This window comes from Pteropus alecto, unplaced genomic scaffold (genome assembly GCF_000325575.1).
Source record: "Pteropus alecto unplaced genomic scaffold, ASM32557v1 scaffold13, whole genome shotgun sequence".
Taxonomy (NCBI): domain Eukaryota; kingdom Metazoa; phylum Chordata; class Mammalia; order Chiroptera; family Pteropodidae; genus Pteropus; species Pteropus alecto.
The window spans coordinates 11810572-11834676 of NW_006434373.1; the positions used below are offsets into that span (position 1 = coordinate 11810572).

The 24105-nt window shown below is 38.2% G+C and overlaps 1 protein-coding gene across 1 annotated transcript in view; it reads right to left on the minus strand.

The window, feature by feature from the left end:
• FARP1 (FERM, ARH/RhoGEF and pleckstrin domain protein 1) overlaps positions 1 to 3627 on the minus strand; it is a 225755-nt gene extending 222128 nt beyond the window's left edge. The window contains exon 1 of the mRNA XM_015587343.2: positions 3480 to 3627. The gene's annotated coding sequence lies outside the window, so the exon portion shown is untranslated. The remainder of the gene's footprint in view (positions 1 to 3479) is intronic.
• Positions 3628 to 24105: the final 20478 nt, after the last annotated feature.

The window sequence follows — 24105 nt, forward strand, 5'->3', positions numbered from 1 at the left end:
TAAAAGATTTTATAAATTTCATCTACTAAGACAACATAATCCTGCTGGCTATTCAGCCCCATTTAGAACATGAAATCTAATGAATGCAATCACAGTAAAGGGTGACAATTATGAAAATAAGCTGACAAAGGAACTTTTCACAAGAGTTTTTTCTTTCAATTTTAAATATAAGCCATTTATAAATACTAAGTTAAGAAAAACTCAAAGAAGGTGGTTATTCACAGGAAAAGGCAAAAGATTGTGCATTTGCCATTTTGTGGGGACAAAAATCAGCTATGTCAGACATCTAGGAGCGCAAAGGGCAAAGGGTGTGTTCTCTTCACCAGCTCTAATTCATTTGGCTCTTCCTTTAGGAGCCAGACACTGCCAGGTGACAAAGCCACCTTATGTTCCTGTCTCCCAGGGAGCCACAGGCCAGGAGGTGGCCCCTGGGGACAGGGAGGGAGGAGGTACCAACCCCTTCCTTCACCCTCCCCCCGCCTCCCCGCCGCCGCCCAAGGCTGGCAGCCCCACAGTATCTCAAGAGCACAACCGGCCAAGTTTGACTTTTCACAGGGACTTAGATAAGGGGTTCTGAGAAAGTTCAAAACAGCTATCTGTGCGGATAGATTTGCTTATTTCAGAAAAGTCTGAGAGCAAAAGAACTAACTGCAGATCAGCTGTTTTACATCAACCAGACACTTCAAAAAGGCCAGAGATTGTTCGGCCTGTTTGATCATTTGGGAGAAGACCAGGATACTGTCTACAAAGAGGGGTGCCCCATTTCACCTGCAAAGGAAGGAAAAGAGAACTAAACTGCAGAGAAGCTATATAAAGATGATTTTCTTCAGTCTTTCCTGTCTATCCTTAGTGAAAAAAAAAAAAAAAGAAAAAAAGAAAAAATTAAATAGGCTATCTTAAATACCCCTAAACAAATCTCTGGAAAGTACTTCAAGGAAAACTCAGAGCAGAGGAGAACTTTTCTCTTTTCATAGAGGTTATTTCGAAAGTCTACTTTGAACCATACCCTATTCTACTCAAAAACCTGAGTCCAATCAATACCAAGTTAAACGTGAAAATTCCCAGCGAGGCATTTCAACCATTTGCCCTGGTTTCTCAACTTGTAAATAAACTGTTTCTAATCCAACTGGACTCTGCTATTCAATCCACCTGCATTTTCCTGGTGCCGTGATGTTGCTGTTCTGTTTCTCCCTCCTAAATGGCCATCTTCTCTACCTGGCATCTCCTCCAGAAAGCCTTCCTGACCTACTCTTTCAGGAAAAAACTTTATTTTCCCTGGGTTTTGCTTAATTCTGACTTGGAATTCACTTGCTTCCCAGGCCTTTCTCCTCTTTTCCTGCAATGTCAACTAGATGGCAAGTCCAGAGGTGCCAGAAAGGGTCTGGCTGCATTACCTGGAAATGTGACGAGAAGTGTTCTTCTCGTGTTAGTGCATGAGACCGCCCTAGGCTGGGACTCAGGCACTTTGAGAACTTCAGGCAGTCATGTATCCATTCTAGCCGGCATGTTCCCCGCCTGGGAAATGGAGAGAAAGCCGACCACCTCTGGCAGGGCTTCTTAAAATGTGGTCACAACTCTGTGGCATCAGCATCACCTGGGAGCTTATTAGAAATGCAAATTTTTGTCTCTGCGGCTGCACTGAATCAAAGGCTGGGTGGGTCTAGCATCTAGGCTGCAACAAGCCTTCCAAGAAGTTCTGATGCAGCTCCAACCTGATAACCCTCCCCGGGCCCCAGTGAGGATTAGGTAGCATAGGTAAATCCACCTGACACACATTGAGCACTTACTTGATTAGATAACTTCATCAAGAAAACATCTCTCTTCAACGGTTCACACATGCACCAAACATAGTGAATGCCTGATTTTGTCAACAGCTCTTGGCAAGAAAAAGCAGCATTTTTTCCTATCAAATTTTAATCTACACTCCAATCTTATTCTAAAAACTTTTTAAATTGTTAAAAATACACAAAGACAATTTAAGAATACTTTTGTTTCCATTTTCACTGATGTATAGGGCATATTTCCTCTATTAAATAGATAAAGATGTGTAGAATCAAGTAAAAGGTACTAGAAAGAGAAGATTCTTTTAGCCCAGTAGAAAAATCAGAAAACCAGAAAGAATTCTCCAATCATTCACATTTTATTGATGTCAATTTCTTGATGATTCTGGAAGTACGAAATTAAACTTTAGCTCACCCCTCCATTCTACCTCTAAGTAAAAGGCCAGGGTAAACAAAATGTAAGGAGATAGGTGGTCTTCTTGAAGCAAGAAACCAGCTTGCAGCTTCTCACAATTCCCCCTTTACAGTGCCGCTGCAGTGTAATCAGGGGCTGCGTTTCCTAGGCTACAGTCAAGCTCACTCTACTTCACATAACATCATTTCCATCCATTCACTAAAAAAAAATCCTCTCTCTTTGTCTTCAGTTGACATTGATCAGCCTCTCCAAATATTTGTGGAAAGCACCTAACTCTTGCCTCACCCATAATAAGGATGCAGTGTATTACTGATTTGCTTACTAAACGTCTTTGAAAATAACAGACTGCTTAAAGTATACTACCATTCAAGTGTCACAATAATTGAGGTCATCATCATTAACAAGCATTAGGAGGACCTATTATGTTTCAGCAACTACACTTAACACTACATAGGACACAAAGCAATAACATGGCACCGTTTGGTTTATCTTTATGCGATATATAATCTATCAGAGAAGAGAACAGGTAGTTCAAGATAATGTTGAAGGCAACTTATTTACTCCCAACACAGGTATACTACGTGAACTTTAAAAGCTACAGAAACGGAGGATGCTACTTCACTGAGAAGTGGGAAGTCATCTGGTCCTTGGGAAAAGGCTAACAATTTTTAAATAGCCCCGAGGGCAAATGCAACAGTGTGGATAAAATACACATTCTTGCTGAAGTTCCTTCTTGCAATAATAAGGAAATGTCTGCCATGTGCCAAGGGTTGTGTCACTGATGGATAAGGACTAACAGAGGCAAGAAATTAGTGAAAAGAATATGAGGAAGGAAGGTAGGTGAGAGGCAGATTTTGGTCGGCCTGGAATAACAGGCCAAGGTGTAGGAGGTTCATCTGATGGATCAGAATGAGCCGCTGTGGCTTTTAAGACGAGGTGAAACCCTGCAGTTTTCAGAAAAAATCTGACAGTGAGGTATTGGCTGGGTTACGACACTGGTGAGTTAGGAAATATCTGTAATACCCCATGCAAGAAAGGAAGGTGGTGACAATAAGGATGGAGGGAAAGAAGGAGTAATTTGGGAATACTGTGACATTAAGAATCTTTACAAAATAATGACATACTAGTAAGTGGGGGCAGGGAACAAATCCAGAATTTAGATTTAAGACAGAACAAGTAAGTGCTGCGAGGTCCAAGCTGTAGCTGAGTGAAGGCCGCTGAGGGGCACGGAGACTATCCAGCAACACCGTAAAGGTCACTGCCTCCATTTCTTCAACACTCACCATTCCTCAGCGCCTTGCTACCACCTATTAAATGCTTCCTCCAAAGTATGACATTGGTAAGCTGAGCACAGGGGCCTGAGGTTCAGGAAAGGGACTTCATAAGTCATCCACACGAGAGTGAAATGACACTGTGACAGTGGGTGACATCTTGAAGAATCTGGAAAGAGTACAAAAAGAACCAAAATAGTAGCCTGGAATGCATGCCAACATCGATGAGCAGGAAGAGGAAGAAGAATCAGCGAAGGAATCACAGAGTCTCAGAGTTGCAGGGACTTCGGAGAATGTCTATGACAACCTTCTCCCTGATGGATGAATCCCATATTTATAAAAGACTGAGCCTGAAAATCCATTCTAAAATCATAGCATAAAGTCTAAAAAGCAGGATTATCAACAACCAGAGGCTGAACCACAATGCTGTTGGGGCAACAAAGAGAATGAGAATTAGAAAAGTTCATTCACTAAATCTGGTATGATCAGGTAGTCACTGGTATGAAGAGAGTGTCAGCTGAGAAATGGAAGCAGAGGCTAGGCTGATTATTAGTAATGCTGATAGCAAATCATCTGCACTAATATTTTTTTAACAGACTTGTTTTTTTAGAGCAGTTTGATGTTTCCAAGAAAATACAGGAAGTTCCTAAATACCCTCTCTCTCCCCCCATACAGCTTTTCCTATTATTAACATCTGGCATTAGTATGGTACATTCGTTACAACTGATCGACCAACAGTGACACATTATCATTAACTCAAGTCCACAATTTACAGTAGGGTAAACATCACTGTTTGTATTGTACAGTTCTGTGGGGTTTGACAAATGCCAAATGTCGGGCATCTGCCATTACAATATACAAAATAATTTCACTGCCCTAAAAATCTCCTGTTTTCCATCGATTCGTCCCTGCTCCCCTACCCCATTCTGTCCCTTGATAACCACTGATCTTTATTCTGTCTATATAGTTCTGCCTTTTCCAAAAGGTCACATGGTTGAAATCATACAATATGTAGCCTTTTCAAACTGGCTTCTTTCACTAAGCAATTTGCACTTAAGATTCCTCCATGTTTTTTCCTGGTTTGACAGCTTTTTTATCGCTAAATAATATTCCATTGTCTGGACGTACCTCAGTTTTGTTATCCATTCACCTAGTGAAGCACCATCATGGTTGCTTCCAGTTTGGGGCTACTCTGAAATGCTTCTCAGTTACAGAAATGGGAGAGTGGAGAGTATAGATGTTCCCTCCAAAGGCAGTGGCTTAGTCTGAGGCTAGAAATGAGAGGCAAGCCCACAGACTTAGTGAACAGAAACTGTGCGACCAATTTCCGGCTCAGTCAAGCGCATATTTTGGCAGGTAATTCAGCATATCTCATAGTCTATAAGACAACTCTCCTCCTTTACTTTATGAGAAAAATGACAGGGCTTAAATAACTAAAAATGTTTCTGGAATCTAAAAGGCATTAGGTATTTTCTTTAATAAACTACAAAGCATTGTTAAATTCATTTTCAAAATACATCAGGATGTTCCCAACAGCCTCATTATTAAATAAAGAAGTCTTCAGTAAAAAGTTATCCCACATTCTATCATTCTTTGCTGAAGTTTCAAACGCTCTGGAAATGATGCTTAAGAAATAAATGCTTTAAACGTGTCCTGCATCCTGTATAACATTCTACTGACATATATCCTGGAGTGAGTAATGGCACTATTTCATACAACTTTAAGAAAAAAAGAAAGCATTTGCTAAAGCTTACCAAATCCAATGAATCATAAATGACAAGGCTTCCCTTCAGGGTGGGAAAAGAAAGGCAATTTCTATTAAACCATTAAAGAATAGACTATTAAAGTCTCTCACCCTTCAAAATTGTTCAAGAAATAAACTAGGTAGTATTATCACAGACCAAATGATACAATAAAATACACCAGAAGAGTAAAAGGTATCACATCCTGGAATATTTCCCCTAGAAGTAATTATTAATTAAAACAGTGAATAGTCGAGGGGAAAAAAAGTACATAACAAAAACGTCAAACTCCTTGTGAAGAATTTTAAATGTCAACCTGGTTAATAAATAAGGTATTTAATTAAACGATGTTGTCCATTAAAAAAATTAACAATTATGAATAGCACAGGTTTGCTGTGGATTGCTGAAAGGGAAGAAAAAAGACTTAGATGCTATCGATTGTCCACCAGGTTCTAATCCTAATTTTTTTTTTTTACATTTCTGAGTGTACTGTAAAATTAACTTAACCTTTCCTGGATTTTAGGCTTCTCATGCATAGAATGTGGAAAAATATAACTTATTATTTTAATTTAATCAACACTTATATAGTACTTTCTACAGCAGAGCAGAGCAGGCCCTACAAGCTTTATAAACACTGACTTATTTAAACCTCATAATCACCATTAGGTAGATGCTTTTATTGACCACTTTTACAGATGAGGAAACTGGGGCAAAGTGTTTAGTCAACTTTCCCACGGTCAGCCAGCTGGTAAAGTGGAAGATGCACGACCAGATCGTAGACAGGATGGTCTTTACTACCATGCCAGGGGCCCTCCTGGCTCTCTAGATAATCTCTAAAATTGTCACCCTCTCTAGTATTCAGTGACCTTATGACTCATTCATTTTAGATAAAATCACAGTCTCCACCAAACCTCTCACCTTTTCTAGCACAGAGATGCCAATCAAGGTACTGTAATAATCACCCGTTTAAGCTACTGAGGACACCAATGGGAGAAATTCATCAAATAAACAAAACGCTTACTGATTATTACCAGACATATAAAGAGAATGGTATACTGTCTTTTCATGGTCCTAAATTATGAATTTTTTAAATGTCTTAAAACCTTTCTTCTGTGAGAAAGAATTTTTCACATCTATTCATTCACACAGTGGATCAGAGCATTCACGGAAAACCAGAAAAAGAAAGGCCTTCTGATGTCCATTTCCTGTGCCTTCTTGCCTCATGCAATCAGTAAGGCCCTACGACAAGGCTCCAGAAGCCCTTAATGAAGTCTGGGTTCTTAGAACTAAAGATACCCAGTGCACAAAGGCACCCTCTTAAAAGCAGTTAAAACTGCAGAGCTTCATGGGAGACTGAGACACACACAGTAGACACAACTGGGCAAAGTCAAATAAAGCCTCAGGGTAAAATAAAGGTAACCCTTCTTCTCCCAAAGCAAACACTCAAGTTCCCATGGAATAAACTACTTGATCAAAACATAGACAAACCAGATACAGAACTCATCCACAGCCGTAAGCCACAAAAGAGAAAAGCTGACAGTGAAGTGAGGCTGAGGAATAAGTTCCAGATCACTCTCTGGCTCAAAGGACAAGTCATGTGTGAAATGAGACGTCAAAGAACAGGTCTTCCATTTCTGTGACTGCTGAGAAATACAAATGTTTGTGATTCAAATCATTTCATTAATAACAGGTACTGCTGATTAAGCATTTATTTGCATTATTTCATTTACTACTCACAATTCCACACAACCACCATATGGGATCGGCACCTAGAGAACACAGTCTGACTGGGAGAATCTGTGGAAAACTAGAGTGCCAACAAGGGGAAAGGGAACCCCAAGAAAGCTCTCGGCTGAAGGCCACATCCTGTTCTGATCCTTCCCAAGGGGGTCTCCCGCCCTCATCCACAGCACAACCTAAAAGTGGTGCTACCAGCTCTGTTTCCCAGATGGAGTGTCTGAGGCTCACACACGTAGCAGCCAAAATCTAGAAGGCACCAAAATTCTATTATCTACTCAAACAAGCCATTAATTAAGGAAATACTAACCTACCCAGTACAATAAATAAGGGCAGAAACAATAAATTCTAGGCAGCAAGAAATGGCAAATAAGAAACATACATTTTCTTGCAGTATACTTTTCAAATAATAAAAATTTTGCTGGATCATAAAAATTCACTTATAACAGAAGTTCTGTGTATATGGTCTACATTCTCAGATGCACAAAATTTGAAATGAAGAACAAAGCAAAGCTTGACCAATCATTTGTAAGCTCAAATACTCTGTGTTATGGTACTGATGGAAGAAAAACGTTGTTTAAAGTCACTAAGAATATTCTTAACATTGAAAATCTAAATATAAGTATATGGTGACCTACCAAAGTCCCACGGGGAAAAAAATGTATTATCCTCTACACTAATATAAGCAAAAAGAATGAACAAAGTTGTTATCTAAAGAATTTTGAAACTGACAAGAGGATACAAAAACACACTAAGAATAAGTAAAAATTAAACAACAAAAAAGTATTATCACATGTTACAGAAAACATAAAAAGACCAAAAAAAAGAAAACTAAGAAAATAATTATGGAATTTTCCTTTCCCCCAAGTTTATATAAATAAATAAGCCTGGGAAAATTTTCCAAACTTTCAAAAGATAAACAACCTTTTCTTTAAAAAGAAAGTTATATTCTCAAACTCATTCTACTTGAGCCCAAGCAAAATAATATTTTAAAAGAAAGTTATACTCAAAAATTCTTAATAAAGTTCTACTAAAAGTAACAAAAAAAAATACAAAAAGAATACCTACTATGACTAAGTAAAAGTTAAACTGGGAATTCTGAGATAGAATAACCCATGGTAAACTATCCACTTAATCCATGATAACCAGAAATGATAGTATGAATCATAAAGTAACTACTAGATATCAAAAAAGGCATTCAAAAATTGAATTTTTGAATTCCTTTTTATTAATACTCTTTATTTACATGAGCACTGAATAGTAACTGGTAGTAGATACACCAAAATAGGTTTTCTTTGGGAGGTGAGATTATAAATAATTTTTATTTTTCTTCTTTGGAGAAGGTTGAAAGGTCAATGTGAAATGGAAACCCACCTAAAGTAAGGAGAGTCTGGCCCTCTGTAGGACGAATGGCAGAGAACCTTTCTTGGTCAAAAGAGAAAGGCAGACATGCATGCCTGTGAGAAATATCCAAAAGAGCTGTCCAGACATTCTCCAGAGCAGATGACAAGAGTTCTAGAGAGGCCCCCATCACCACCAGGCGACAGAGGTGGGCCTTCAGGGGTAGGTTAAACTTGGGTCAAGTCAGGGGACATACGGCTGCCCATCTACAGGGGCTGCCATGAACACTGGGTCCAGCGGTTGGGTAAAAGAAACCACAAATATAAGCTCCAACTCCACTGTGCTAAGGAATCTAACACCAATTTAAGGTCTTAGAGTTGTCACCATTTGAAAAACAGAAAAGTAAACTTGAATGTATATCCTCCGGAATTCGGACGTTTATAACTTGTCAGTGTACTTCAACAAGGATCAGAGAGCAGTGATCCTGCCTCTCAAACCCCTAACTCTCAGACATTAGTCTCCAATGCCCACTTTCACTTTAACTAAATAAAGCACACAGAAAAGCTATGTGTATTATGTATATCATGTATGTCATGTGTAATCAGGCTGCCTCTGAGTGACCACCTACAAAGGGCGACTGAGCTCGACTTCTGATCATCAACAGGGACTTATTTACATGTGGCACAGAGAGAACTCAACTGTGCTTTACAAGAAAGGAGTTTCAAAGTTAAAAATCCTTATTATGACCATTATAAACAATTATTACCATTCCAACATTATTTTGTTTCTATTAAACCTTTTCAATTGTGATTAATAATTACCTTGATCAATCTTGATAACCAATCATGGTTAATTAGCAAGTTTAAAAACACAGAGGTAAATGGAGAGAAAACCCTGTTAGTGTTCAGAAGACTCAATATGGACGTTATGACAGTCTTCTTTAAATGAATATGTAAATTTTCTGCAATATAAAAATCCATGGAGAATATTTATAGAGCATGACAAAGCAATAGAAAATCTATCTAGATAAGCAGGCAATGAAACTAAAAAATATATTAATTTTATGTAGTTCCAGAATTTAAAATGCACTAAGGGACAATTGTCAAAATGGATTGTAATAAATAAGAGGACTTGGGAAACGAAGCAATGATCACTATAAGTTAGGATGGGTTCATTAACCACAAATCAGGGCACAATCACCTCTTTGTCTGACATATTTCTACTCTGGGAGGTCAGGAGATTCTTAGAGCTGTAACATACCTGGATTTCAGCTAGGTGTTTGGAAGAAACGTTCATGAGATGGTTGTGCAACAGGTGGGAATAAGGGCCAGGTGACAATTTAGTTAAGTGAGTTGCTACTGAACAATATGCCCAAAGTTTTAAATAATTAAAAAACATCTCCTTAAACACTCAGTCCCCCCAAAAGGCCCCATCCTTGTAACTTATTAGTTATCTTTCATTAATTACTTCAGTGAAGGTTTTAATGGCATGTAAATCATATTAATGGATGACAAAGCATTAACAGAGAAATACCAGAAAGAAATTTAATAAGAATGTACCAAACACCCCACATTACATTTCTTTGCAGTGTACACCACCACTCTGACAGATTGCTCTAAATAAAGAAGTCAGCTGGCTGTTTCTACTTGAGCACATTTCTTCTGAGGAGAAATGAACAAATGTAAAAAGAACCTGTTTTCCTGGTGACTCAGCAACCATAATTACCAGAAGACAAGAGTTAGCAGCATGGCATCTTACTGTGAAAGATCCATCCATCCATCTATCCATCCACCCACCCACCTATCCACCCATCCACCTATCCACCCATCCATCCATCGGCAACTTGTTGCTTAGGTTAAAAAAAAAAAAATAGAGAAACACAGCCATCTTACAAAATCTATTTTTCCTGAAAAAATATCCATTGAAAATTAGAGGGACAGAGTCCTTTCTTATTACTTACAGGCATACTTCTCTGGCTTCATTGTTTTTCTCATCAGTTTAAAATATCTACCTATATTCAACAGTTTTTCTTAAAATGGAAAAAGATTTTTTGGAGATGTTTCTTTTTGTAAGCAGAAAAAAATTAAAACTCAATGTTACTTTGCTGGTGTTGATGGAAACGGAATGAAATTCATCTTAGTAGTCTATAGAGTATGAAAAGGCTATATTCTAAATATTTACTCCCATATTAATGAATATTTGGAACCTAAAAAGCATTTTCCACTGTTACATGGTGGAAAGGTCCTTGAGCGAGCCTTGGGAAACCCATTTCAGCACAATAAAGTTTACCAGCAGTATGAGCAAGATCTAACTACTTTCTATAGTTTCATTTCTATTGAAAAGTATATTCTGTAGCCCAAGTCAATGTCCCCAAGACTCACCTCCCCTGTTTCAGAGACTCCTAAGTCTGCTCCACTAGGGGTAGAGTAGTAGAGAGAGGAGCAGTCAAGGAAGTATCTTGGATGTTGAGAATCCTGGCAGATTCTCAATGGTTAGTAGGGTCAGGGGTTCTGCAGGTCTAAGCTCCTGGAAGCAGGAAGAACTGGGACCACTGTGAGGAACCCAGCAGTACAGTAGAATCAGAGGTTACCATGACAGCTGGGGAAGAACTGGAAGTTCCCATAATGCCTCCAACAGTTTGGGGTGGCTGCGAGTAAAGGTCTTGGCCCTGCTGTGTGTGTTAAGTTTTTACTCTTAGGGAGGGCTAGGGCCCAGGTGGGTGACAGAGCCAGGAGCCCAAATAGGGGAAGTGGCAGAAGGTCAGTGTTTGTATAGAGCATTTCTGATTGGTATTCTAGAGTTAAGGACTGTATGTAACAATTTTTAGTGATCAAAGAAAAATAAAAGAAACCATATGCTATGGACTAAATTGTACTCCCCTACCCAAATTCATATGCTAAAATAAAGTCCTAACTCCAAATATGGCTGTATTTGAAAACAGGGCCTTTAGAATTAATTAAGGTTGAATGAGCTCATCAGGGGAGGTGCCTGCTCAGATAGGACTAGTGACCTTATAATAAAGGAAAGAGAGAACTCCCCTCCCCACACGCACCCACCAAGAAAAGACCATGTGAGAACACAGTGAGAAGGTGGCCATCTGCATGTCAGGAAGAGAGCTTTCGCCAGGAATCAAATGAGCTGGTATCTTGATCTTAGAATTCCCAGCTTCTAAAAAATACATTTCTGTTGTTCAAGTCGTCCAATATTGTTATGGGCAGCCTGAGCTGACTAAGACACTATAGTTTATGTATCTACTTCAATTATCATGTTATGTTATCTATCAATTACCTGGCTGAGAAGGAAATGGACTGTGCAAATCTACCAGTCAATCTTGATTTTGCCTCTAATACAAAATAAACATATACAGAGTTAAAGACTTTGAAGTAAGATCTTCTTTGAGCATTGCTTTACAGTAAAAGTATCTCTAGAAAGAAGAGCCTATGAGAAAGGGAAATTTTCAGTTTTACCATTTATTAAGATGATATAGAGGGACGCCATAGGAAGATAATCGATTTTGTTCATGTGTCAAATGCAAAATAACCTTGCCGAAAGGAGACTACTGTAAAATATTTTTTAAAAAATAACAAAGGAGTGAAAATTGCTTTAATCTCACTACCACTGCAGATACCTAGGCATTGCTAAGCAACAATTCTTCAGCAGTTCAGCTCAAAAAGAGAAAAGCTAATACGAAGGCTATGACAGGCAGGGTCGAGAAAACCAAAGGGACCGGGACAAGAGGGAATAACACAATGGTAACGGGCAGAAGACAGAACGCAGAGGGCAAACCTCAGCCATCAAGTGCAGGTATTTCTAGTAAAGGAAAGACTGTCTAATACGAAGATGAAGAACTTAGCTAAGAAAGAAAAAGGTTACTAGGATTTCGATAAGATTCACCCCAAAGGCTTCTATTAATAGAAATTACAAACTTCAGCTGTTGTTCCTAAATTCCTGATAATACGCTAGCTATATTTAAAATATTTTCTGGGGAACTAAAAATAAAAATTCAAAATACATCTATTATAAAGGCCTCAAACTAGTTTTTACATTAAAAATTCAACTATGCTCTACTTGAGAAATCTTTGTAATCTTCATAGCAATAATGTGTAAATATTCTGTGTATTGAATATATAATTTTAATACATTTGGTTAGGGAATTGCTATTCTTATGATTTACATAATCTGGCTAACTTATCGGTTATTCAAATCCTTGTCTGTATGTCTTATTATAACACCAGGTGTCATAGCAGAATCTTTAATTATCCTCACATGACCAAAAGCAGTTACTGTCTATCTGTCACAATGACCAATGTGTGGCAATAAATGAACGGGTATCGTAAACTTGATCTAAAGTAGCCAGTGGTAATCAAGGTAAAAACTGTTTACTTAAAAATGAAAAATTAAAGGCCTTAAATATAATTTAAATGCTTTTCTTGTAGTGTTTGATAATTAAAAAACAAAACAAAACAAAACTTATTTCTGATCATCACAACCTTCAGAAGCCTGCCTCAGCTGCCCCATCTACCCTCCTGCTCATCTAAATCTTACTCCTAGTTAACGAGCACACCTCCATCAGCCAGTACCCAGCAGACTATCCAGCCCTTGTCACTCACTGGGAACGTGATGGTAAGTGGCCCTGCATCACACAACAGGTAGAAGATGACATAAGTCTGACACCCACAGTGCTGGCGAACCTCCATGTGCCATATCAGTTTGCAACCTCCATGTGCCATATCAGTTTGCATCACACAACAGGTAGAAGATGACATAAGTCTGACACCCACAGTGCTGGCGAACCTCCATGTGCCATATCAGTGTGAGAAACAACCTGGTGCAAGATGCCCATGCTTTTCCCCACCACACTAAGGTCAAGGCCAACTAAAGAATTAGTCCAGGCCTACTTGTTTTATCTTGGATATCCAGAGCATCCCTGTTTAACAGTCCTACTAACTTAGTCAGGGACTCACTCTAGGAAGTGGGGGGGGAGGGAGGTCAAGGTCCTTTGAAGGGCATTAACTGTGGCCAGCTCAGCCTTCTCTGTCCTCATAGGCACGGACAGGCCCTTAAGTAAAATTGGGCAGTTCAGGAAGTAGTCAAGGTATGAGGGCATTACCACAAACCTTTAAGATAGCTTAACCTCACTTTTTTATCTTGAAACTTTATTCATTCAATAAATATTTAATGGGGCTTCTTTCTTGTAGGAACTGTTCTAGTCATTCAGGATTGAGCTGTGAACAAAATGGAGTCCCTGCCCTCACTGCCACACCAGAAGAGGCAACACACCCAGAAGGATAACCGACAGCCATGTTCAAACACTGCCAACTCATGTTTAGAACAAACACTACACCCACTGGAGGGACTTTAGAGCTTGGAGAATATTTGCTCTCACAGCTTGAAATACCACATTTGAATACTTTCCTCCTCAGGATCTTTATTTTATTTTTTTGCAAGCCACAACTAATTGTCTTAAGGATTCCGTCGACTCCCTAAAGAATGTTTGACACACATATGATATGTCATATTAAATAGAATGACGTAAATAAAGGTAAAGGTGGTAGACAAAAATTAAACAAAACTTTGGTTATAGGCATTACATCGAAAAGAGGAAAATGAGAGTAAGAGAACTAACTTTCCATTTCTCCGTCAGACCTCTCCACTAGATTATTTGAACAGCCAAGTGGCTTTTGCAAATACAGTCTCCAGCTCCACACATTAGTCCGTCGAACTGCCCAGATTAAAGTGTTTTTAACTCAACTACAATTATGTTGCTCTCTTACAGAAAAGCCTTCCATAGCTCTCCAATACTGATGAAATTGAATAAATTATTTAGACTGATATTCCAGGTCTTTCCTTTACCTTTCTGGACTTTTCTCTCTTTCTCCTTGAGATACATAGTCCCCTTTTCCTACCTCTGCCTGGATCAGCCTTCTCCAAATCTCTACCTGGCAACATTTTGCTCTTTTATCGAAGATTATCTCAAATGCCACACCCTTCATGAAATTTTTCCTGTTCCTCTCCATTTAAGTGCTCAGAGCATACTGTATTTCTCTTCTGGAACTTATGTTACGATAATATTTTTACATTTAATTGGGTGATCACATCACAGTTTAGACATTCACATATCTGAATGTGTTGAAAGAACAACAATCACAAAAGATAAAGCTCACAGAAAGACGTACTGTCTGTAAGGGAAGCGATATAATCAACAAGAATGATGAATGAGCCTATAAGTAAACTTATAAGGCACTACCTCAAAAAATTAAACAGAATTACCAAATGATCCAGCAATTCCACTTCTGAGTATATATCCAAAAGAAGTGAAAGCAGGGATCTGAACAGATAGTTATGCACCCACAGTAGCATTATTCACAACAGCCAAAAGGTAGAAACAATCCAAATGTGTCCGTCAAGAGATGAGCAGATAAACAAAATGTGGTTTATACATACAATGAAATACCATTCAGCCTTAAAAAAAGAAGGAAATTCTGACACATGCTAAAACAGGGATGAACCTTGAACTAGGCCAGACAGAAATGGATAAATATTGTAAGATTCTTCTTATATGAAGTACCTAGAAGGGGCAAATTCAGAGACAGAAAGTAGAATGGTGGTTGCCATAGGCTGGGGTAGGGGTAACAGAGAGTTAGTGTTTAATGGATACAGAGTTTCAGTTGGGGTAAATGAAGTTCAGGAAATGGATGGTGGTTATAGCTCTACACCAGTATGACGGCACTTAGTGCCACTGAAACATAAACTTAGAAATGGTTAAAATGGAGATTCACAAATATAGTGGACAATCTGGTGATGGACAGAGGGGAGGGGAGTGGGGGGACTAGGAGAATAGGGTGAAGGGTTAAAGAAGTACAAATTAGTAGTTGACAGATGGTCATGGGGATGGGGAGCACAGCACAGGGAATGCAGTCAGCATTAATATATTGGCTAAGTGGAAAACCAGAGGAGAGACGGAACAATTAGAGGGATCATTTGAAAAACCATATAAATGTCTAACCAATGTACTGTATACTTGAAACTAATTAAAATAAATTAATTAAAAAACATATATACATATAGGAAATCTTACGCAAGGGGGAAAAAGAAGTTTAAAATGGTAAATTTTATGTTATGTATATTTTACTACCACAACGAAAGAAGATGAATGAATAAATGTCCGAGAATCAAAATCCCCTGGGACGTATTAAAAGGGTCTTGAAGAAAATACATGCCATTTTCCAGGAATGGTGTCCACCAAGCAAGATATCATCCTAGCCCAAGTGCCAAGAAATTACATAATAAGGAGCAGAAGACTTGATTATTTCCTCGAGTCTTCTATTGGTATTAACTTTAAAAAGAAAAACAAGCTGCCCAAGAATAAAGTTCTAGAGCAAAATAGCACCTGAACCAAGCGGATTACTTTACTTTTTTCAGTTGTCTTGTCAGTTCTTTCCAGAGGGATGTTAGAGCCAGTTTGTATCAGCTAGTGAGAGCCACTGTTAAGTTTTCAGGAATTTTTAGCAATCAGTTGTTAAATAAAAACATTATTAAAAACTATATTATATAAAGTTGCACTTATATTAAAAACAAAGGTAATGAATACTCAAACATCATCACTTCCTAATTATTCTCCTACATTTTTAATATGATCTATGCTCTTAAGATTATTTTTGCCTATTGTATCTGTACAGTGACAATATTACAGAACAGTGTGCTCCTGCACACACCTTTCTTTGTTCAACGATATCACGTTGGTAGCCTGAAATCTGGCCAATGGTGGGAAAACTTACACCATGGAAATCAACGAACATGATGGACCAGAGTGCTGTTTGGTTTTTCTTATTCAAGAGAGCTGGTCATTAAACTGGTTCTTTCCCACAGTACTTCATCAATAAAATCGTGTACCTTACAAAAATAGTCATAAGCTTAAAGATGACCAATTACTAGTATTAGCCCAAAACATGAGAATGAATTTTTTTTTTAATCCACAAAAGCAGAGTCTGTAAGGTAACTGAAACAATCTTTTGGAAAGGGGAATTGCTCACGAATTCTGAGAGAGTATTCCTGAGATGCTCTGAAGGATGCAGAGGCTGCTACTTCTACACACTGTCACCACAGGCAAGAGTAGAATGAATTTTAGAAATCTGGGCAATAACATTTTGATATTTTTTCCTTCTGATATTGTTTAATGCATAGTCATACTTTTTTAAAAGGCAAAAGCAGGTTCACACTACATAATTATAAAATGCTTTTAAATTTTAATATAGTGTCAATAATTTTCCAATTATCGAATAATCTCTCACACCCTTATTACAGCATGTACTTTAAAATGACACACTAAAATCCTTGCTAAAATTGAAAGAAGATAATTCACAAGGTAAAAGAATGAAAAGAATTAGTAAAAGGATGGTGGAGGCAATGAATATGAGTAGATGTTTGACAACACTCCCCAGCCCAGCTTCTGACCCTCAACATATCTTACACATCAGCTGTTTTTCATTAGAAAATAGCTCATGGAGTAGGGACACAAGCAAAAGGCATATAATAATATGCACTGTAAATATAATCAACAGCAGTGGCTACATAATGAAAATGTAGCTCTCTTATTCAAAAATTATTAAGAATTTCAAGACAGTGACAGAAGAGCACTAATTTAAGTGTTGCACAGGTCACACACCCATGAAACTGGCCACGAAAATCAACAAAGGTAAGAGACTGAGAGTTCAGAAAAAATAGTTCTCCATTGTCTCGAACATAATTATTACAGATAAAATTATCTCTCTAAAAAAAAGGGGCCTCAGAGACTAGACACAAAGTTTCCAAGAAATGATTATCATTAACACGAGATTTTAAATGGATTGAAGGAGCTAAAGAAATAGATTAGAAAAAAAATTACAAAATGGAACTTATACAACTGAAACAATAAAATACAGAGTGAGCACCTAAACACACAAAGAGACACAGGGAACAATCTTGAGGAAACCATTAAAAATTAAATGGAAAGAAGCAAAGATGCATAAATAAATAACTGCAAAAATAGACACTAGATTGGAAGACAAAGGAGACAGAATATAGCAACTACAGTTCTTGAAAAGTGAATATTATTCAAAGTATGTGCAAAAATATTAAAAGAGCTAATAGAGGAAAACTTTCTGATACAAAGAAAGACTTGGATCTATAGATAATCATGGTACAGAAGTCCCAGGAAAATGACATTAAACCACCAATGCCCAGATAGGCTGGTAAAGATTTAAAGTCTAAAAGAATAAAAGAATTCTATGGGCATGTCCAATGGAAAAAGCTAGTCATGCTCAAGAAAGAATAACATTAACCTTGCCTCTGCTTCTCGTCCAGAAATATCCAATGCTAAAAAAGGATGAAGAGCAATGTCTGAAATTGTGAGGGCAAGAAAGTGTGAACCAAGAACTTGCCACTCTGCCAAATTGTCCTTCAAATATAAAGGCAAGAAACAGCCATTTTCAAGCAGTTAAGAACTCAGGGAACACAGTACCCACAAGGACTTCAATCTGTCAATGAAATTTGGCCAACTTAGAATGAATCAAAATTTTAATAAACTAAAGAATGCCAAAACCACAGTCAAAAGACTACCGATAAGTAATGAACCATCCAAGAAAAAGGACTAGTAAAAGGGGTATGAGAATTGATATTAGACAGAATATAAATCCTGCAATCCTCATAAAAATTCGTAATTTATAAATATTTGGAACTGGCAGAAAAAGAGGTGGCATAAGATCAGTACTAATTTTTTTTACCTTTCAAAGGAGGAGTTAGTATGTCTCCATTTGAAACAATTAGTTTATAAATTATTCCAATTTCAACATTTTTTATCTTTTCTCATAAATTTAGCTTCTAAGATACCTCTAATCTCTCGTGGCAAAGAAGTCAGCATTCTCTCAGTCTCTCTTCAATTTCCTTTTCTTTGTTTTAGTTAAAGTCAATTTTATTTTATATCATTAAGTACAATAACATGTATGGTAAGATTTCATCCATCCTTGTGGCTTTACCTGTGGTAAGTTCTAGATGAAACTTACAAAACATTAACAACAGCAGAGTTTTTGAGGAATCAAAAGTTATATGCACATTTCCGACTGCACAGGGGTTAGCACCCCTAACCCCCAAGTAGTTCAAGAGTGAACTGTATTTCTAAATGGTAAGATTTGAGTGAAGTTTTAATTTATTTATTTCTTCTTTGTACTTTTGTGTTGTTTGACTTTTTTTTTTTGTAATAGGAATGTATCATTTCCCCCCAAACAAGTCACTTTTTAACAACAAAGAAAGTCTTATTATTACAATCTAAAAAACAAATTTTATTGGTTTTGCTTTTCTCCATTCCTGCCAGGCAGGGAAAAATCTGGAGTTTATTCATGTCTTACTATTCCTATTACCTCTGTTTTATAGGGGATAAAAACTAAAACCCAGAGTAGCTAAGTAATCTGCTCGTGGTCACCGAGCCAGGATGTGACCTTAGGCGGCCAGGAGGGTTTCACAGCATGCGGGCTGACAGAATTACTGGAGTTAATTTGGTTCACTTCAACTTTTTTTCCACTCAGTAGGCTTGTCTGTGCCTCTAGCGGCAGGAAGCAGTGTGATCTGAAATGAAACAGGTATACTTACTGATGTCTGGTGGATGTGGAAATTGGTACAACTCTTTTAGAAAGCAATCTGGAAAGATGTATTCAGGACCTTAAAAATGCTTATATATTTTTAACACAGTAATTCTATTTTTAGGAATCTAACCTAAGAAAACAATCATAAAGACAGGGAAAAGTTTATAAGTAAAGGTATTAAATGGAGGATAATTTATACTTTAAAAAAATCAGTAACACAATGTCTGACAACAGAACTGGTACAATAAAGCACAGTAGAATCATACACTTAATCACTATGCAGGCATTTAAATGTACATTGTGAAGAAATCCTAAGTGGCATGGGAAAACCTTATCAAGTGAAGAGAGCCCACTGGCATTACCAGTTAAACACAGGAGACTGCACTCAGGCACTCACGCCTACTCCCTCCCCAAATCTCATCTCAAGGATAGTAATTAAATTAAAAAGGCAGGGTCCCCACAAAGGAGGTCAGAAGCAAGACATAGAAAACAAGAATGTCAATAACATTATAGAAGAAAGAACGTGAACTGAAGAATGTTAACCAACTTAGAAGAACATGAAACCTAAGCTTGCAAAAGGGGATGGCAAGAAGCAACTCAACAATACCAAGATAAAACTCTGGCAAGCTCAGGAACTGCAGGCATCAGATAGCACTGAAAACAGGGGGCAGTGAACATGAGAGACTCGATGAGATTTGAAAAATCCTCTACCATTGTGGCTTAGCAGATGCAGGACATTTTCCTCTGGTGGAGATTGAAGCTGGAGGTCCCCAAGAAAAAAAGACGAGTTCCAACTCAATCACACAAGGAGATGCCCACCAGTGTACAGGCCCTATCAACACACATCGAGGCCAATGAGATTTCAAGTGCCTCATTCTCACACATAAACAGTTAAAGATAACCAGATATTTGAGGAAAATTCTAACACTAAAGATGGGAACCAATCAAACAGCTGAAAGAAAGGAAAATCTAGAATTACTATCCTTTAGAGAGAACGGACAAATGATCAATGGTTCTTTAACTGTAAATTCATTCATCTCACTTGTTCCCATCGGGGATACTTTGGGGTCCAGGAATAGAAACTCATACAGCTTTTCCCTCATCCCATAGCAGCAGTGTTTGGGAGAACTTTGCAAGAGTTAACCTTCATCTTCCATACTAGTAAATAGACAAAGCATAAATGTGAAAAAAAAAAAAAATCAAGAAATTACACATACCACTTTACAGTATACATCTGCTGAATGATTAAGAACTGTAATCAATCAAAATTATATAAACAAACTGTTTCAAAACTTAATTGTGAAGATAAACACAAGAAAAACAAGAATTAAAATAAGTGAATTACCCCTAGGTATTAAGAATTAGTGTGTAGATGGGCAGGGCACGGGACAGCTGACTTTCATTATAAAATAGGCCTTTATTTAAATGTGTGCATGTATTTCCTTTATAACAAAAATTTTAAGTGGCTGCAAAATTATATATGTTGTGTGGTATGACAGCCAATAAACAACTAGATGTTAAGAATACTAGAAAGAATATACATGAAAATTAATACTGGTGAACTTTCAGGAATAGAATTACAGATGTCTTACTTTTTCTTTATATTTGTGTGTGTGTGCATGTGCATGCTTTTTATTTTCTGCACTGAGCACAGATTAGTTTAAATCTTTTAAAAGTGTATGTGTTTTAGGACAACCACTATTGCAGTGGAATGACCCTAATGGAAGCCTTATCAGGATGTCATAAAAAACGAATGTTAGTCGAGGGAGTTGAGCAGCAAATGAAGAAGATTCTTTCAAGAAACCTGAGAGTGAAGAAATCAGTCAATATAGGAAATGGTTTAAGGAAGAAAGTTTTCTGTTCATTTTTAAGATGAGAAAGACTTAAGTCTGTTTCTGGGCTAGGAGAACAATTGGAGAAGATTGAAGAGCTATTGGAGCTCAAAAATCCCACTTCTGGGTATATTTCCACCTCACAAGATAGCAACTTATTCCTCTCCCAAGACAAACACAAACCTCCATACCCACGTTGAGCTCTTTGTAAGATACTATGTCATATATTATGCAAATTTTCATAGAAATGCATCTCACATCTCAATTTTGGCTGTGAATTCCTTGAAGACAGAAACCATGTCTTATACTTCCTGTTTTTGAATGGCCAACAGAATAGGTGCCTCAAAAAAGACTGGTTGCTTAGCAAAAAGTTAATTTAGCTGCCCTACAGTGACCCAACCTGACCTTAACCTTGAATCACACCTACCCATCCCCATCAGCCTAGGTTTCAGTCAGAGACAGGGTAGTGTTTAAGGGGAAAGACCCAGTAGCAGCCCTAGGTTTAAATCATGGCTCTATCGATTATCAGCTGTGTGACTTTAACAATTTGCTTGACCTCTCCGTGCCTCAGTTTCCTCATATGTAACAGTATCTACCTCTCAGTGTTGTTTTGAAAAAGCAATATATATAAAATGCTTAGAACCATGACTGATATATAAAGTATGTGCTCTAAAAGTGTTGGTTATTATTCAAGGAGGGAAAATGGCACTGGGTTAGGAGACAAGGCAGAGAGTGCAAGTGGTCCAAGAAGTAAGTCATTTCGTAGAGCTTTCTCTAAGAACTGTCTTTGCCAAAGCTAACAGCACAATGCTTCTGAACAATGACTCGCTGTCTACTCCCCATCGCTCAGCTTCTGCCAGAGCTGTCAAAGGGTGATTTTACTCACTTTTCAAGCCTTCCAAAAACATTTGGAATTTGCACAAAAGAAGAAATATGAAACTTTCAGGCAGTGATAAGCTTCTGCTCCAGGGTTTTCTTTGCAACTCTTACTTGGGTTTCTGTCACAACACTGGAGGTGTGTTTTAGAACTCCTGAGGCGTGCTAGACTCCGCTATACTTCTGTTTCGAGGCATCAAACTTTGAAAACATTCCAAATATACACTAAAACAAATATATATTTTGTCCTACTTTAAAATAACAGAATAAGTCTCATCATCGATCACTTGCAAAATTAAAGCAGAAAGGCAATCATTGCAAAGTGAGGCTAAATTTGGTAGTTTTACTGCTGGTAAACAAAAGTTGTCAACATTTTGGTCAATTTCCTTCCAGTCTTTACTCCGTGTATTTTTAATATATGAAATATACATTGTGGAGTTGGAAGGAAGAAAACCAGAATTTCAGTGGAATCCGGACATCCACGAGCAGTTGAGTCCTTCCAATCACCATACTCCAAGATCACAGCTGTGGCGAGTCCCTGGCTTTTGCTTAAATAACTGAGAGCTGGGAATAAGAACACTTTCCTGTCAGCGCCATCTCTGTCACAGCAAACTGGGGGGAAGTGAAGAGGGCAGTGTGGAGTCTGTGGTCACTGATACTATTTTCTCTGGATTATGGTCCCTTTCACTAGTCTCTCACCACATCACACCCCAACCTGAATCTCCGAGTCAAAGAACACATCTGCCAGGCTACAGTTAAAAAGCAACAACCACCTCGACTTCCTTTTCATTCATTAAAGGTACATGTAATGGCTGGTCAGTAAGTCCTTCTGGTCAACATGAGAGTGCCTGTTACCACACCCAGGTGACAAAGATCTGGCCAAGCCAAACAACACTTAGATGCTTTCCTTGATTTGTGAGAACTTACCGAGGCGACCCCCACCCTAGGCCCACTTCTGGCCCCCATGCCTGCGGGAATCTGGTTACGGGCTTTCTCAAATCTCGAAAATACCTCACAGGCCTGCAATCCAGGGTTGCAAACCCCGCAGGACTCCAAAGACTCCAGACTGAGAGACAAAAACATAGAGTAAAAGAAAATTAAAACCTGAAGAAATTTTACCCAGGTTGATTGATATCCTGAAATATACAAAATGCCTCCTAAGGAATTTTCATAAGTACCACCTGAAATTTAAGCAAACTATGGAACGATCTGCCATTGACTTTTTACTTATGCCAACTGCCCATAAAATTCCTCTCCTGCTTTGCAACGACAAAACTCTCAAGAACAACCTAATTAAACATGAGATTTCCTGGCTTACAGCTATGCAGAAGACTAAAATGCAATGAAATGAAGCTGAATTTGAGAGGAGCTGTACGCCTAACTGATTGAGTGAATTGGGTTTGTTTTTCTTGAAACGCATATCCAACATCAGAACTAAATATAAGAATGAAAGACATCCTTAACTACTTTTATTTATGAAGCAGCCAGAATGCAGATTTTCCCACTTATCTAATGCACATTTTTCAGAATGTGATTATGCAGCACTATGAATGCACCTTTTTGGCACAATTTGTCAGCCTGCCTTCGCTGTTGGGTGGTTGCCAGTGCAATACAATAGAGTGGATCTGCTGTCTCTCACTCCAGCTTTCAGAAATGTGCTAAATTATCCCATACTCTCACCGGGCTCTAAATCCTCCACCCTATCTGATTTTGCACAGATGTTCAAGGAGAAAGAATTTTTTTTCTTTAAATGAATGTCAAGGGCCTGGCAAAATACTGTGCAAAGAAATGCAAAAGCCAGCACTGTACTGAAAGGCTGGTTATTAGCTCACTTCCTTCTCTCTCCAGCTTCTCCACCTCCAAAAAAGTAAACATGGAAACTATCGCACTAGCCCAAGTTCTCACAAAAAATTTTAAAAAATTAAAAAAATAAAAACCAGGAAGTGGGCAGGTTACGGGCTCACAGGTAATTTTTTTGTTTCTTTATGCTGAAGCTGTTAGTTTTGTGGGAATTTGAAGGGTACTCTGCTAGAGGCAGCCCTGTAATTCCCATTCTTTTGGCTACCATCCCTGGGGAGGTGAGGTCATGGGGAAATTCCGAGGGGGTCACATAAGTGCTCAATGGCATTATAAAGTAGCCTGAGACCAGTCCCACAACCCCCCGTAACACCCTATTTTCAGAACCTTGCTTATTCTGTCAGTTTCTCCCTCTTTCCCATCACTTCCCATGGCCACCAAGAACTCCCAAAGCAGCCAAAATTAAGTCAGGAGCCTGGCATCTGCTCGATTCCTTCTCAGCAATGTCTCATGTATGGCTAATCAGAACTAGAATTCTCATACTTCTCCCCACCCCACCCAAAAGAACTGCACCAAGCAGAGAAAACACAGCAGGATTACCACGTCCCTGAGTTGTCAGTGACATCTTCTCTTTGTTCCATCCAGCAGAGAATTGCTAAACTGATGTGAGGCTGGCAAGCACTCACGGAGTAAAAAC